At 39.2% G+C, this 13,766-nt stretch overlaps 1 protein-coding gene across 23 annotated transcripts in view; it reads left to right on the top strand.

The window, feature by feature from the left end:
- Nucleotides 1-13,766, top strand: part of SOX5 (SRY-box transcription factor 5) — a 1,017,940-nt gene that overhangs the window by 167,431 nt on the left and 836,743 nt on the right. For 7 of the 23 annotated variants that reach the window (XM_045062623.1, XM_045062632.1, XM_045062613.1 and 4 more), the window contains exon 3: nt 12,260-12,304. The exons of the other annotated variants lie outside the window; for them this stretch is intronic. The gene's annotated coding sequence lies outside the window, so the exon portion shown is untranslated. The remainder of the gene's footprint in view (nt 1-12,259; nt 12,305-13,766) is intronic. 23 annotated transcript variants of the gene reach the window in all.

The following is a 13,766-nucleotide window of genomic DNA, read 5'->3' as shown; positions in this document are numbered from 1 at the left end:
TAGACAAAGTATGGAAAGAGTCCAAATGTCCATCGATGGATAAATGGATAAAGAAGAGGTGGTGTGTATATATATATATATATATATATATATATATATATATATATATATAACACACACACACACACACGCGCACACACACACACACACACATACATACTATGGAGAATGACTCGGCAATCAAAAAGAATGAAATCTTGCCATTTGCAGCTACGTAGATGGAACTGGAGGGTATTATGCTGAGTGAAATTAGTCAGTTAGAGAAAGACAAAAATCCTATGACTTCACTCCTATGAGGACTTTAAGAGACAAAACAGATGAACATAAGGGAAGGGAGACAAAAATAATATAAAAACAGGGTGGGGGACAAAACAGAAAAATTCATAAATATGGAGAACAAACTGAGGGTTACTAGAGGAGTTGTGGGAGAAGAGATGGGCTAAAAATGGGTAAGGGGCACTAAGGAATCTACTCCTGAAATCATTGTTGCACTATATGCTAATTTGGACATAAATTTTTAAAAAATAAAAAATAAAATTAAAAAAAAAGAAACCACTAAAAAAAAATTAAAAAATAAACCACTGGGACTACACCAAAACGAAACAACAACAACAACAACAACAACAACAAAACTTTTATATAGTGAAGGAAACCATCAAAAAAATAAAAAGGTAACCTGCTAAATGGGAGAAGATACCTGCAAACGATAATCCAACAAAGGGTTAATATTCAAAATATTTAAGGAACTTCTATAACTCAACACCAAAACAAACAAACAAACAAACAAAAACCCAATCCAATTAAGAAACGGGCAGAGAACCTGAATAGATGCTTTTTGAAAGAAGGCATACAAATGGCCAACAGACACATGAAAAGATACTCAATATCTCTAATCATCAGGGAAATACAAATCAAATTATAGTGAGATATCATCTTCTATCTGTCAGAATGGCTAGTGTCAAAAAGACAAGAAATAGCAATTTAGGCTATTAGGGTAGGTTAGCATAGCAATGGGACCCCAAGAGTCTTGGCTTGTAATGGATGTAATAGAAAGAATGGACACTCCTAGGTAGGGTCCATCTAATTGTTTCTTTAGACTTGACCACATATGACATGCTAAGCCTTGTCTATTCATTAAAAAGAGCTTTGATGAAAGAAGAAAGTAAGCAAGAGGACTAACACTTTATCATTTTTGTTCAAGGACATACTTGCCACTTTAACCCATTTTATCTCATTTGGTACTTAGAAAGTCAGTGATAGACTCAGTGTTGGCCCAAACTTAACAAGATGAAATTTAACAGTGTAAAAGTAATTCTACATATAATTTTGAAATCAAATGGCCAATTATAGGTAGGGGTATTTGAGTTTGACAGTCCATTTTTAAGATATTCAGGTTGATTTCATGTTCAGTATAAACCAACAGTTAAGATCTATCTGCTCAGATAAGAGGTAGTGTCACCTTTAACAGCATTATTAGAAGAAGTATAGTGTCTATAACCAATGAAATAATCACCTGGTGAAAAGTATACTAGTCAGTTGATATGTCACTTATGGGTAAAATAATTTTAAGGACATTGACAATTTAATGCCTAAAGCTGGTGAATTATAGGGGTAGATAATCTGGATACTAATATTTCCTATGAGAAGTTGTTTAGCTTGAAAAAGAGAAACTTAGGAAGGATTCCAAAACAGTCCTTCAAAATGTCAAAAAGGATTGGCCTTGGAGTCAGTCAGGGTCTGGCAAGAAATAGATGATGAAATAAAACCCAAACAGATGATGGACTTAGGTGGAATAATTTGAGGAGAATTTAATAAAAGGAATAGTTATAAGGATATAGACATGGTTTTGAAAACCAGGACCACAGTAAGAGACTTTACACTCATTAAAATTTCCACAATAAGAAAGACGTAATAATAAGTATTGGTAGAGGACATGGAGGAATCAGAACCCTCGTACATCACAGATGGGAGTATAAGATGGGCAACTGCTTGGAAGAGTCTGTCTCAGATTCTTACAAGGTTAAACCTTGTGAGTTACCGTATGACTCAGCAGTTCCATTCTCAAGTTCATTCAAGAGTTGAAAACATCTTTCATGTCCACATGAAAACTTGTACACAATGCTCATAGCAAAATTACTCATAACAGCCAAAAAGTGGAAAGAACCCAAATATCCATGAACTGATGAATAGATAAATAAAATGTGGTGTATCTATACAATGGGATATTATTTAGAAAGAAAAAGAAATGATGTACTGATACACCCTTCAACATGGATGAACCTTGAAAACATTTGATAAGCTAAAAGAGCCAGTCACAAGAGACTACATATAGTATGACTCCGTTTATATGAAATAGCCACATAGCCAAGTCTTTAAAAACAGAAAGTAGATTTGTGTTTGCCTTAGGCTGAGGGGTTGAGAGAAAACAGAGAATGACTGCTAATGAGTATGGAGTTTGTTTTCAGAGAGATGAAAATGTTCCAAAATTGATTGTGATTATGGTTGTATAACTTTATGAATATGTCAAAAAACCATTGAATTGTACACTTTAAATGGGTGAATTGTGTGGTATGTGAGTTATATCTCAATAAAGCAGTTATTGAAAGGAACCAACAAGGATGGTGAAGTACTCTGGGGATAATAATAACAGAGAGTTGTCACCACCTCTAGGTCTTTAGGGACCAGGAGAAAGGAGCTGTCTGGAGAGGCCCACCTGACTAGGGAGATAGATACCACCAGACTCTGAAAGTCACTTGCAAGGAGGGAGCTGCAGAAATAACGTATCCTGACCTCACTCTTTTCTTACTGTTTGATCTCTGGCTGAAGCCTCTCATTTTCAAAACCCCACCGGAAGCCTGGGAGCAAGGGGCTCTCTTGGTATGTTATAGAAGTCAGCAACCCAGGACACAGAGCTGGGTGAAAGGTGGGCTTGCATCTGGGTTTGAAACACAAATGATTATGCATAGCTCTAGAACCGAGACCAGTAAAGTTAAAATTGGATGTTTTACACAAAGATGAAGGGCATTTGGGGGCGCCTGGATGACCTAGTCATTTAAGCGACTGACAGGCTCAGGTTATGATCTTGTGGTTCTGAGTTGGAGCCTCTCATAAGGCTCTTTGTTGTCAGCATGGAACCTGCTTCAGATCCCACTTCAGATCCTCTGTCCCGTCTCTCTCCACCCATGCCCCGCTCATGCACGCTCTTGCGCGCTCTCTCTCTCTCTCTCTCACACACACTCTGTCTCTCTTTCAAAAATAAAGACATTAAAAAAAAAATTGAGCCTTCCAGTCTGTCAACATGGATTTACTTATTTAAAAAAAATGAAGTGCATTTTGATCTCTGGATAGAGTTGTACAGAGTCTGAGATGACTATAGAGAAATTACATAGAGGATTCTAGTTTGAAGTGAAGAGTTGAATTAATTACCTCAGAAATTTCCTTTGCAACTCCAAGTTTCTGCTTCTAATCTCTGGCATATTGGCAGCGACTGTATTATCACTTGGCTAGCTGTGGTTTTAGAAGTTCAAGATTTGGGCTGGGCTAATAGAACATGGTAAAGAAGGTACATTTTGATGAGAATGAAAAAGCAAAGGGAATGTTATAAGTATGGGGTGTTCGCCTTGAGATCAGCTTCACTGACAAATAAATTGAACTCTAATGTGGTCAGAGGCAGGTCTGAGGAAAGAAGTGGCAGAAGAAAAAGAAGCTTGTTGTCAAAGAAGATGTAAGATTTGGAGAAATAAAATTTGCCTACTTAACTATTTTACTGATTATGTATTTTAGCCCTACTTTTCTTTTTAGTTTAAAATGACAGTAAAAATATGGCACTTTAATATTCTAAGAAAATTATAGTCGGCTTTCAAGAACATGAAAGATGTCAAAGAAGCATGTGTGTCTTCTCTCCTGTGTGTTTCAGTAGATTTCCTTCCGGATTTGTAAAGGGGGTGCTAGATCGGCCATGGAACCCACATCTGACTCTGTGCTGGCCAGGAGGCACACTTTATGTCACTCTTCACTCCTTTTTATAAATGGGATCTAGAGGGTTGGGATATGGGGTGAAAGTGATAGGAGAAGAAATGGAAAGTTACTTGAGTGATTGTGTTAATGGAGATGCTACATTTGGCAACCCTACCGTCTGCAGGCTACTTACGTTGAGGAATTTAGGGAAGTTATTTGATGAGATGGTTTTCTAAACTTGGTACTTTTACTTTGTGCCATGTTTTATATCTACTACATTAAATATATAGCAGTATAATCATTTACATGGTCCATTGCCAAAACACAGAAATGATGATGCTCATTTACAACTGTGGACAATATCCAAATAAACCACTGATTATGTCCTGCCAACTTGAGTGGATATAGGATTTGGAAGAAATACTGAAGACTGTGGAAGTATATTTTCTATTTTAATTTGTTTCTGGACATCCAGATACATATCATAAATACTTGATTAGATTGGTTGGATTTTTAGAAATGTAACTTTTTTCCTTTCAATATTTTGTACAGTAATTTTGCTCTTTACTAAAGGCCAATAGTTTTAGATTGCTTTTTATTTCTACAAGTGCTATATTAATTTTTATTAACCAGCAACTCAAATTATTGTCAATTCATTGTCATGGATGATGTTTCACTGGAATAGGGCATTTAATTTGGTAGAGGACATTTAGTATAGGATTATTGTTCAGATGGACATGTCCCACTTATGTGACAAGTACCCAGGAATAGAACTTTCTCAATTGCTTCCAATTCCCCATATTTATGCACATTTTATTCTTCGCTGTTGTTTTTGATTTCACAATGAAATAGAAGACATTTCTGTATAAAGTTCTTTCATGAGACATTTGGCTTGAGTGTAACAAATATTTATGAATAATGTGGGGTTAATATTAAATGGTTTAATACATAGAGCACACAGAGTCTGATATGTAGTATTATAAAAGTCATACACAAGGCCTGGGATGTAGTAGAGCTTAAGAAAAGATAGCTATGATGGTGATGATGATAATGACTATAATGTAATTAATATACAGTTCTCAAAGTCATTTTTACATAGTGATTTAAAGGTCAAGTCATATAATTAAGAACTTTAAAACATTTAATCTTTTAAGTTTATTTTAAAAATTTTACATAAATCTTGAAGCTGAAACATAAAATGTGCTCAGTATGAGGTATCATCAACAGACCTTCAGAAGCATGAGCATGTAAGTTTCCTTTCCATTCCTGGAAAAATGTGAAACATATACATCCAGGGATGGTGCTAAATATTCGTTCTGAATTATCTGGTCTCCAGACCTATCAGGTCAGGAGACCAAACTTAGGCTATTCCTTTAGCATCCATTATGTGCATTGACAGCATGAATTTAACTGCCTATGATTTATCAGTGTATGATCTTTAAGAAATTGTTTCTATTAAAGGCAAATGGCTGGATACAGATTTCTGTACTTTTTAAAAGGCCATTATGTTAGACCCTGAAAATTCTGTCCTTTTAAATAAAGACTCATTCAAAAACAATTGCTTGTAGTGTTCAGAGCTAGGAAGAATGTTGTTTGGGAAATATAAATTTCTGTTACATTGTGACCTCTCTCCTGAACTCCACACACACATGCTGGAATGGCTCCTTGGCAACTCCACACTGCACATCTACATGAGCCCTGGATGTGCCCTTCACACCTGTTTCCCTGGAAGTCTTTCCTTGACCCAGGTAAAGGAAAATCCATTCTTCTCATTGCTCAGACCCCAAAACTTTCATCATCCTCGACTCCTATCTTTCACTTATACTCCACCTAATCCCTTGGCAAAACCCTGTCAGCATGACCTTCAACATATTTCCAAGCTCTGAGGACCTTTCCTCATCTCCACTATTTCCAGTCTGGTCCAAGCCACCATCATTTCCGCTTGCGGCTGTAGGCTTCTAACTGGACTCCTGCCTTTGTTCCCCTTCAGTCAGTTTTCATATGGCAGCCAGGGTGATCCTTTACAGTGTAAATCAGATTAGTCATATTCTGTCCTTCTCTGCTCCAGACCCTGCAATGGCTTCCTTCCTCAGGGGAGTCCTTAACCACGACCCTCATGGAGCAGAGTCAGCCCCTATCCTTCTGTTTGCTGAGTTCACCTTCCGCTTCTCCTCCTCTCACTCGCTCCGCAGTAACCATACTGCCCATTGGTCTTTCTCTAACAGGCTGGGCACCACCCTTCTTAAGGCTTTTGCATTCTACAAGGCTTTTGCATTCCTCTACCTATAATGCTCTTGCTCCATTACCGAATTAGTCATACCAGTCCTTCCTTCATGTCTTGACTCAAATGGCACCTTCTCAGTGAGGCCCTTCCTTCTCCTCTAAAACTTTATCTAGCACTTCCCTAAACACTTTCTATCACCCCTTTAATTTTTGTCCTTAGACCTTTTCTAACTAACATAGCATAATATCAATTCATTTATCTTTTTTTTTTTCTTCCCGAGTAGAATGTTAGCTGTACGAGGGCAAGGAGGTGGTTAGTTTTGTTTACCGCTCTATCTCTGGAACCCAAGTTAGTTCCTAGCAAATGGAGACATTCTACAGATATATGTTGACTAAATGAATAATTCAAGGTTGATTTTGGCTGGTGTTCTATATTTATGGTTACAGAAAGTATAAATAATGCACATTGTTTTCTTCTTGAATTTCATATAGGCAGCTTTGTGGTTAAAGTCAAATTCTTACTAAATTATTTTTTTCCTCCCACTCTCCCTGATGTATTTGTTTAATTAACTACAAGTCTTTTGAATTTATTTATCCAACTTTTATTGAACACCAAACTGTATGCAAGCCACTGGATGAGGCTCTTAAGAGACATGATCCACTTAAAAAAATTTTTTTTTAATGTTTATTGATTTTTGAGAGAGAATGAGAGAGAGAGAGCGCAGGCGGGCATGAGTGGCGGAAGGGCACAGAGAGAGGGAGACACAGAATCTGAAGCAGGCTTCAGGCTCTGAGCTGTCAGTACAGAGCCCCATGTGAGGCTCAAACTTACCAACCAACTGTGAGATCCTGACCTGAGCTGAAGTCGGATGCTCAACTGACTGAGCCACCCAGGCGCCCCATGATCCCCTTTAAAGGATACTTCCAATTTAGTTAGTAAGGCAAAACTAGCAAATAATCCATGTAGAAGGGCTATTTTTCAAATATAAGAGAAAGCTGTTTAAGAGGGATTCAGGGGCACCTGGGTGGCTCAGTTGGTTAAGTGTCCGACTTCGGCTCAGGTCATGATCTAACGGCTCATGAGTTCGAGCCCCATGTTGGGCTCTGAGCTGACAGCATGGAGCCTGCTTGGGACTTTCTGTTTCCCTCTCTCTGCCCCTCCCCTGCTCCTGTGCTCTGTTTCTCTCTCACTCTCTAAATAAATAAATTAATTAAAAAACAACCATCGACTTAATAGCCATGTGTATATGCATTGTACTTACAAACATACATATGTACAGAGAAACATACCTTTCACCTGATTTATCAGGGCCTGCCTAACTGAAAGAAACATTCCCAATCTATCAACCTTGGGTAACAATCTGTATTAATATTAAAAATAGACACATATTTAATTATACTTCCTCTTTATGAGACAGGATGTTCTGGTTACTTGTTTGTTTTGATTTTTAGTTTGTCAACAACTAAAGCTGCCGTTTCATCTGCAGCAGTGTCTGGCTTTTTGAGCATTTGTTGTGGCCAGACTGCCCTTTTGCTATGTGTAGCTGAATGAGCATTTCTGTACTTCCCAAGATACAGTTCTCACACCAGGAATGCATGCCTTTCACAGCCCGGACTGTTCTTGTGCCTTCTATCTGAGATGGCCACCTCAAGTAAAAATCACACCAGTGCAAAGTCTGCAGACTAATTTTCTCAGTCTGTTGCATACCACCCTGCACATGCCCCCTTTGAAAGTTTTACTTGTGCCCAACTTTGGTGGAAATTTCCAAGACTCTCTTTCTGATTAGTTGCCTATTAGTCAATGAAATATAAACCTGAGTTGTTTTTTCTTCCTTCATCTTTATTTAGGTAAAGCTGGACACACAGACCATGCACTATAAACAGTCTGATATCATCATCGTGTTGAACTTAGCCATCGAATTCTTTGGTTTTCCTCAGTGTATTCTTTTGCTCATTCTGCTTTCCTTTTTCAAAATATTTCAAGAGAATGGGACAATTAAAAATGCTTGCCCTTGAAAAGAAAAGCATCGTGAGTCTCTGTTTGGGAATGGGGTTTATCTCTGGGTTCTATGAGCTAGATGCACACTAATTTACAGTGCTGGAACCAAATGGGTTGAAAATCCTTGTTTTCCCACCAGATGGGTTATTTTAAAATATCACAAAACTTCTGAGGTTATTTACATTACAAATGTGCTTCTTCGCACACATCAAGAATTGAGTACCATGTTTTGACAGTAACTCCTTTATGAAATTATATGTTGCGCAAGTAGAGTAAAATTCAAGTCATTCTCAAGGGAGCAGGCTTATGAATCTGGATGAGGTCACACCTCTTTAAAGATGCAGTTTGATAATCCGACATCAAAACAAAGGAATTCTGTTAATCCTCTCACAAAAGTGCAAATTGCTAATCAGATCCCTGGGCTGGGCTGGCAGCTTGGTAAACAATGAGCTTGGCAGAAGAGCAACTTTGGGCGGATAGATAGCTGAGAAGCTTGGGGTACCAACTTTGCCCCTGTGTTAGCCCAGTTGGGCCTGTTGTTTCGAAACAATTATGTTTGTCAATGGAGGTGGTTCTCGCGGTTATTGTGTTCTTGTGCTTTTCTCCTTCCATGTTAATGATGATGCAAATCAATCTTCCTGTCTTTCAGTTCACTTCGCTGGTGTATAGGCTACTATGCCCCTATATTCTTTTCACTTGGATGCATGTGTCTTTGAATTTTCATTACACATTCCTTTACAAGCCCAGAGGGTTTTCCCTCCTTCCCACAAAGAGTGTGGTGGTATTTGAAAAAAGAAGAAAAAATCCTAAGCCAACTGAAAAAGAGTGTCTCTTCTAGAAGGTGTAATAGTTAGGCTATTTATTTATTTATTTATTTATTTATTTATTTATGATGAAACCTGATTTGAGGTGGCTTAAAAGAAAAAGCTGAAATGTGTTGGGTAAAGGAATACAAAGAAGGCAAGTACCAAATTGGGGGAAGGCAGGAATGGCTTCTGAGGACTGGCCTAGGGAGAAGTTGGGACCATGGAGTCCTCCTCTTTCAGGGTTTGATCCCTTTGCCTTGTCTCCCTGTCACTTTAGATAGCGACTTTACTCTTTCTTGCTGCAATAGAGATTTCTCCCTAGGGGAGGAATGTCTCCATGGATGCCAGCTCAGGAATTTCATAGCTTGCTGCTTTTTCCATCCTACTTAAATAAAAAATATCTCAGGGAAGGACTCTGATTGGCTTTGCTTAGATCAGGTGCTTGTCCTGGACCCTGTGTATACATAATTTCTTATTTGTCAGAGTGTGGAATGTGCTCGCTGCTTGGTTTACTGTGTCTTCTTCAGGTTTATTGAAGTATGTAACAAGCCTGGAAAATTATAAACTCTGATGACTCTCTCAGCAAGTGAAATTATTTTGCTCATCTCAGTGCCACTCTTTTAGCTCTTGCTCTGTTTCACCCTCTTGGCATTTCCAACTTTCACCCAAACATGACTAAGAATTAACGTGAAAGTGAGAAGTATAACTTCTTCATTTTAGAAGGGGCTTCTCGTTAAGAGAGTGCACTATTTTGAATACTTCCAGCTAGTTGTGTGTCTTCTATTAAGAGAGTGTTTGGACATTATTTGGGTGCAATGTGTGTGTTGAGAAGGAGTGAAAATTATAGTTTTGGTTGTCGTGTTGTCTTCCACTCGGTGAGAGCAGTGCACTTTTGCTGCAGTACAGTCTGGGCTGCGGTTGGCATATTGGTTTTCAGTCGGACGAATGATACAGAACCCGACAAATCTACATCTATAAGAGGAGAAACACATTAAATGGAGAGGTCTGGGGTAGAGGCTGCCCTGGTGGGGCCATGCTACCCACAGCCATAGCTTTCTGAATAAGAGCACTGTCTTTTTAAAAGCAATAGGGGGTGCGGATTGAGGGAGTGCTCACAGCGGTAAGTATAACACAGCTGTGCTCTGTTTATGCTTCGGCTACAATAAAAAAGCTATAAAATGTGAGATGTCATAGCTCCACTTTGCTTTATTTATACTATTTCCTCTGAGCTCTGTCACACTGCACATTCATCTGCTAAGTTGCAGCAAGAATGGAGATTAAAATATCACAGCTCAAAATAGGAGTCAAGCGGAAGGAGATTCATCATAGCCCTATTAAAAATATGTAAATATGGGAATGAAGTCATTTTAAAGCCATACAGCGCTGCTCCTCCTTTATGAGTTGAGATCCCTTGCGCAAGTGGTGGGCCATGCAAGGGACAGAGCTGGGGCACTTGTTCACCATTTCTTCCACCCATGGAAATCCTTTTAAGATTAAAGACTGTTTGAATTGCAAATTATGCATGTTTTCCTATAATCATGCCTAAATTAATAATGGCAGGAAATCTGATGTGAAACAAGGAAACCAAAGATTTGGTAATTAAAGATTATATATTGTTCACTTAATGAGAATTATTAGAATTAATATATGGAATCTCCTTTTTGACCTCAATTATGAATGGCGTCTGAGAAACCTCCAGACGTATCCCTGGATAGGAAAAGTTCCAAGAAGGAAACTGAGACTTGGAGACATGGTCTAGCTTTCCAGAATCCAGTTACTGATGATAAAGTGAAGGTGGGAAGCTAGGGTTCCTCCCTAAAACTCTGCTAGTAAATGACTTCACATTTCTTTTATCTCTAGTCCCGACAAAAATTTCTTTTCTGCTATCTATATGGTGTGCTTAGGAGAGTAAGGAATGGACTTTTTAGATGAGTAAATCTCCAGTGGTATTTATTAGCAAGCCTTTTATGTTCTCTTCTGTGTACACACAGAATGTTTTGGTCTCTGTATCGTCCACATGTGCCATCAGAGTAGTAATAAAGACCAACATTTGCTAAGTACTTACTGGCTGCCAGGAAGGGTCCTATGCGTTTGCTTTGTACTCATTATTTTACTCCTCACAACAGCCCTTTGCAGTTGGTATTACTCCTCATATCTTGTAGACATGGAAACTGAGGCGAGGATCACACAGCTGATGAGTGAGAACAGGAGTGTAAACCTAGCAGGCTGGCTTCAGAGCTGGCACTCTCAGCCCCAATGGCCTTTCCAAAAGGATTAGAAATCACCAGGAAGAGCACCAAGCTGGTAAAGAGCAGCCCTGGGTTCCAGGCACAGTTTGGTCATTACCCTAGTAAACAAATTTTCCTCACCTACAGAATGCAGTGAGGAAATGATCCTGTTTTTACAGTTTCACTTTGTGTGTGTTTCTGTACTACTGCCTCGTGAAAATAAATTTTTTGAGCCATAACATTAGAAGATACTGCCTCCTTGAAGTAGAAATGTTAGAAGAGCAGGTGGGCCTTTGGAAGTTGTTTAGGTTAGCCTTTTAGTGTGATGAATATAATACCCTGAAAGAATAAGTGACTTATCCAAGAACACTCAGCTACTTGGTAGAGAACAAAGGTAAAACCTGCAGGTCCTAGCAGCAGTTTCCTACATAATACTGCTACCTATGGAGTTATTAAATAGAACATGTGAACATTCTTGAAATTTGTGGAAGGAACCACGACACGTGTCTTAATGGCTTAAATTAGGCAAATTGCCATAGTATCTCAGATTTATAGCACTTTAAGATTTTAGATCATGTGTCTTTTTGGCAGACTTCACAAGAGGATGCTAGGAAATATGCTGTAGGCTGGCAGGGGAGTAAAGTGGCCATCTTTTTATTGGCGCTTAAGAAATTGATGTTCTTGATTTTGTTTCAGTGTTGAGTGAGGTAGCATGTGATTTAACAGGCACATGATATGCTTAGAGAATGTATAAAAGTATAGAGAAAAAATGATTTTTATAGTGATTTGGGTAATTTACATAGAGAAATCTGATTAAACATTATAATAATTTTTGAGACACATCTAATAGATTCACAATTTATCCACTTATACTCTAATATACAAAGAAAATGGAGCTGTTTCTGTAATGCATTCTTATTCTGGAGTCCCTACCCTACTGGGCAGATTGACAGGCACTAAAAATAAATGCAATATAACACAAAATAACTCAGTGTCTTTGCTATCAAATCATCTGTTGCTGTTTGTTTCTCTATTTCCCCCTCCAGACCCAGGACTAGGCTGGGGTGAGAGAGGCACCTTGGGTGTAAAAGGTAAGGAGGCTTCCCTCTCTGGTGGCAGCCCTGTGCTTGCATGACCCTGAGGGGGATGGCTCCTCACATTTTGTGCCCTTCTAGCTGCCTCACAAACCTCACTTTCCTGCTGCCCCTCCCCTGTCCACACTAACAAAACCATCTTGAGGGGTTTAGGTATCAATCATTGTGGCTGACATGGGAGTGTGGAGCATGATATCTAAGGCTGCTGGCCCTGGGGATGTCCTCTGTATCCTTCCTGGCATCTGCTCTCTGATACTGTCTCTATCAGTAGAGGCTTCTGTTCTTGATGGTGTGGTTAGCCCCACTTAGGTTTTGAACTGGAGCAGCTGCTACTGACCTACCATTACCTTGAAGTCTTTCTTCCTTTTCTCATCTCAGGGCTTTCTCAGTCTTCCTCTGTGTCACGTTTGTGTGTGTTTGTGTGTGTAGGGCGGGGGGCATGTTGGGAATGGAGAAGATGGAGCAGAACACAGAAGTTGTCAGGTCCTTTGTACATGTACACAACCTGTGAAGAATAGCCCATTTTAACTCAGTCTGCCTGGGAACCTTCCTTCCCCAGTGTTTTATTTCTCCTTCGTAGGTTAGGTGGGTACAGGACTTACAACGGGGATCCTCTGAGAGGCCTCTGACCTCCTCCATCCTCTCCCCAACAAGTGACGTCCATGAAAGAGAACTGTTAGCCCATAGGCCCTTGGATTCCTTTTATCCAGCTGACATTCTCCTGCCCCACCTCCTTCTAGGTTAAATAACAAGATGTGCAGAAAGCCTGGGCCCTGTCTCTGAGCTCTGCATCTCTCCTTGCCCTAGACTTCTTTTCCCCTTCCTCCCTAAGTACATGAGAGTTCCTATATTGGCTCTGTCTGTTAGGATCCACATTTTACTTGTGTTTTCTCACAGGGAATGTTTTAGAAAACTTGAAACAACTTTTCACTCTCAAATTCTGTCATTCAAGATTGTTGTCTCACTAGGTAAGCTGATTAATAGCCTCTTTGTGCTAGATAGTGGCTGACCTCCCAGCTTGCATACTGGAGTCTTCAAAGGGCCAGACCTCCAGGAGCTCATAATTGAGACAGAGGGTGTATAGGGTCAGGAGGAATTATCATCACAGCATAACATAATGTAAGATGTGTGGGCTAGCACAGGATCTCATTCTGGGAGCTAGCCTCCCAGATTAGTTCTTACTCTCAAGTTAGGATACTCTCTCCATTGTGTATATATATTGTATATCCCATCCTACAGAAGGAAGTAGATCCAGGGTTAGCTCCTCTCAAGGGGCACTACTCATTCATAATCTCTTATTGACTCTAGGAATTTGGAATGTATACACTTCTTGAATTTTCTCCCTATATTCTGCTTATGGAGGATTCAGATATGTAATCTCATGCAATTTTATTACAACATGGTCAATGTTATTATATGGTTAGGAACAGTATTTTATGGGAACACAGAGAAGGGGTGC

This window comes from Felis catus, chromosome B4 (assembly GCF_018350175.1).
Source record: "Felis catus isolate Fca126 chromosome B4, F.catus_Fca126_mat1.0, whole genome shotgun sequence".
Lineage (NCBI taxonomy): Eukaryota > Metazoa > Chordata > Mammalia > Carnivora > Felidae > Felis > Felis catus.
Note: the sequence above shows the minus strand (reverse complement) of the source record. Positions and strands in the feature narration are given on the sequence as shown.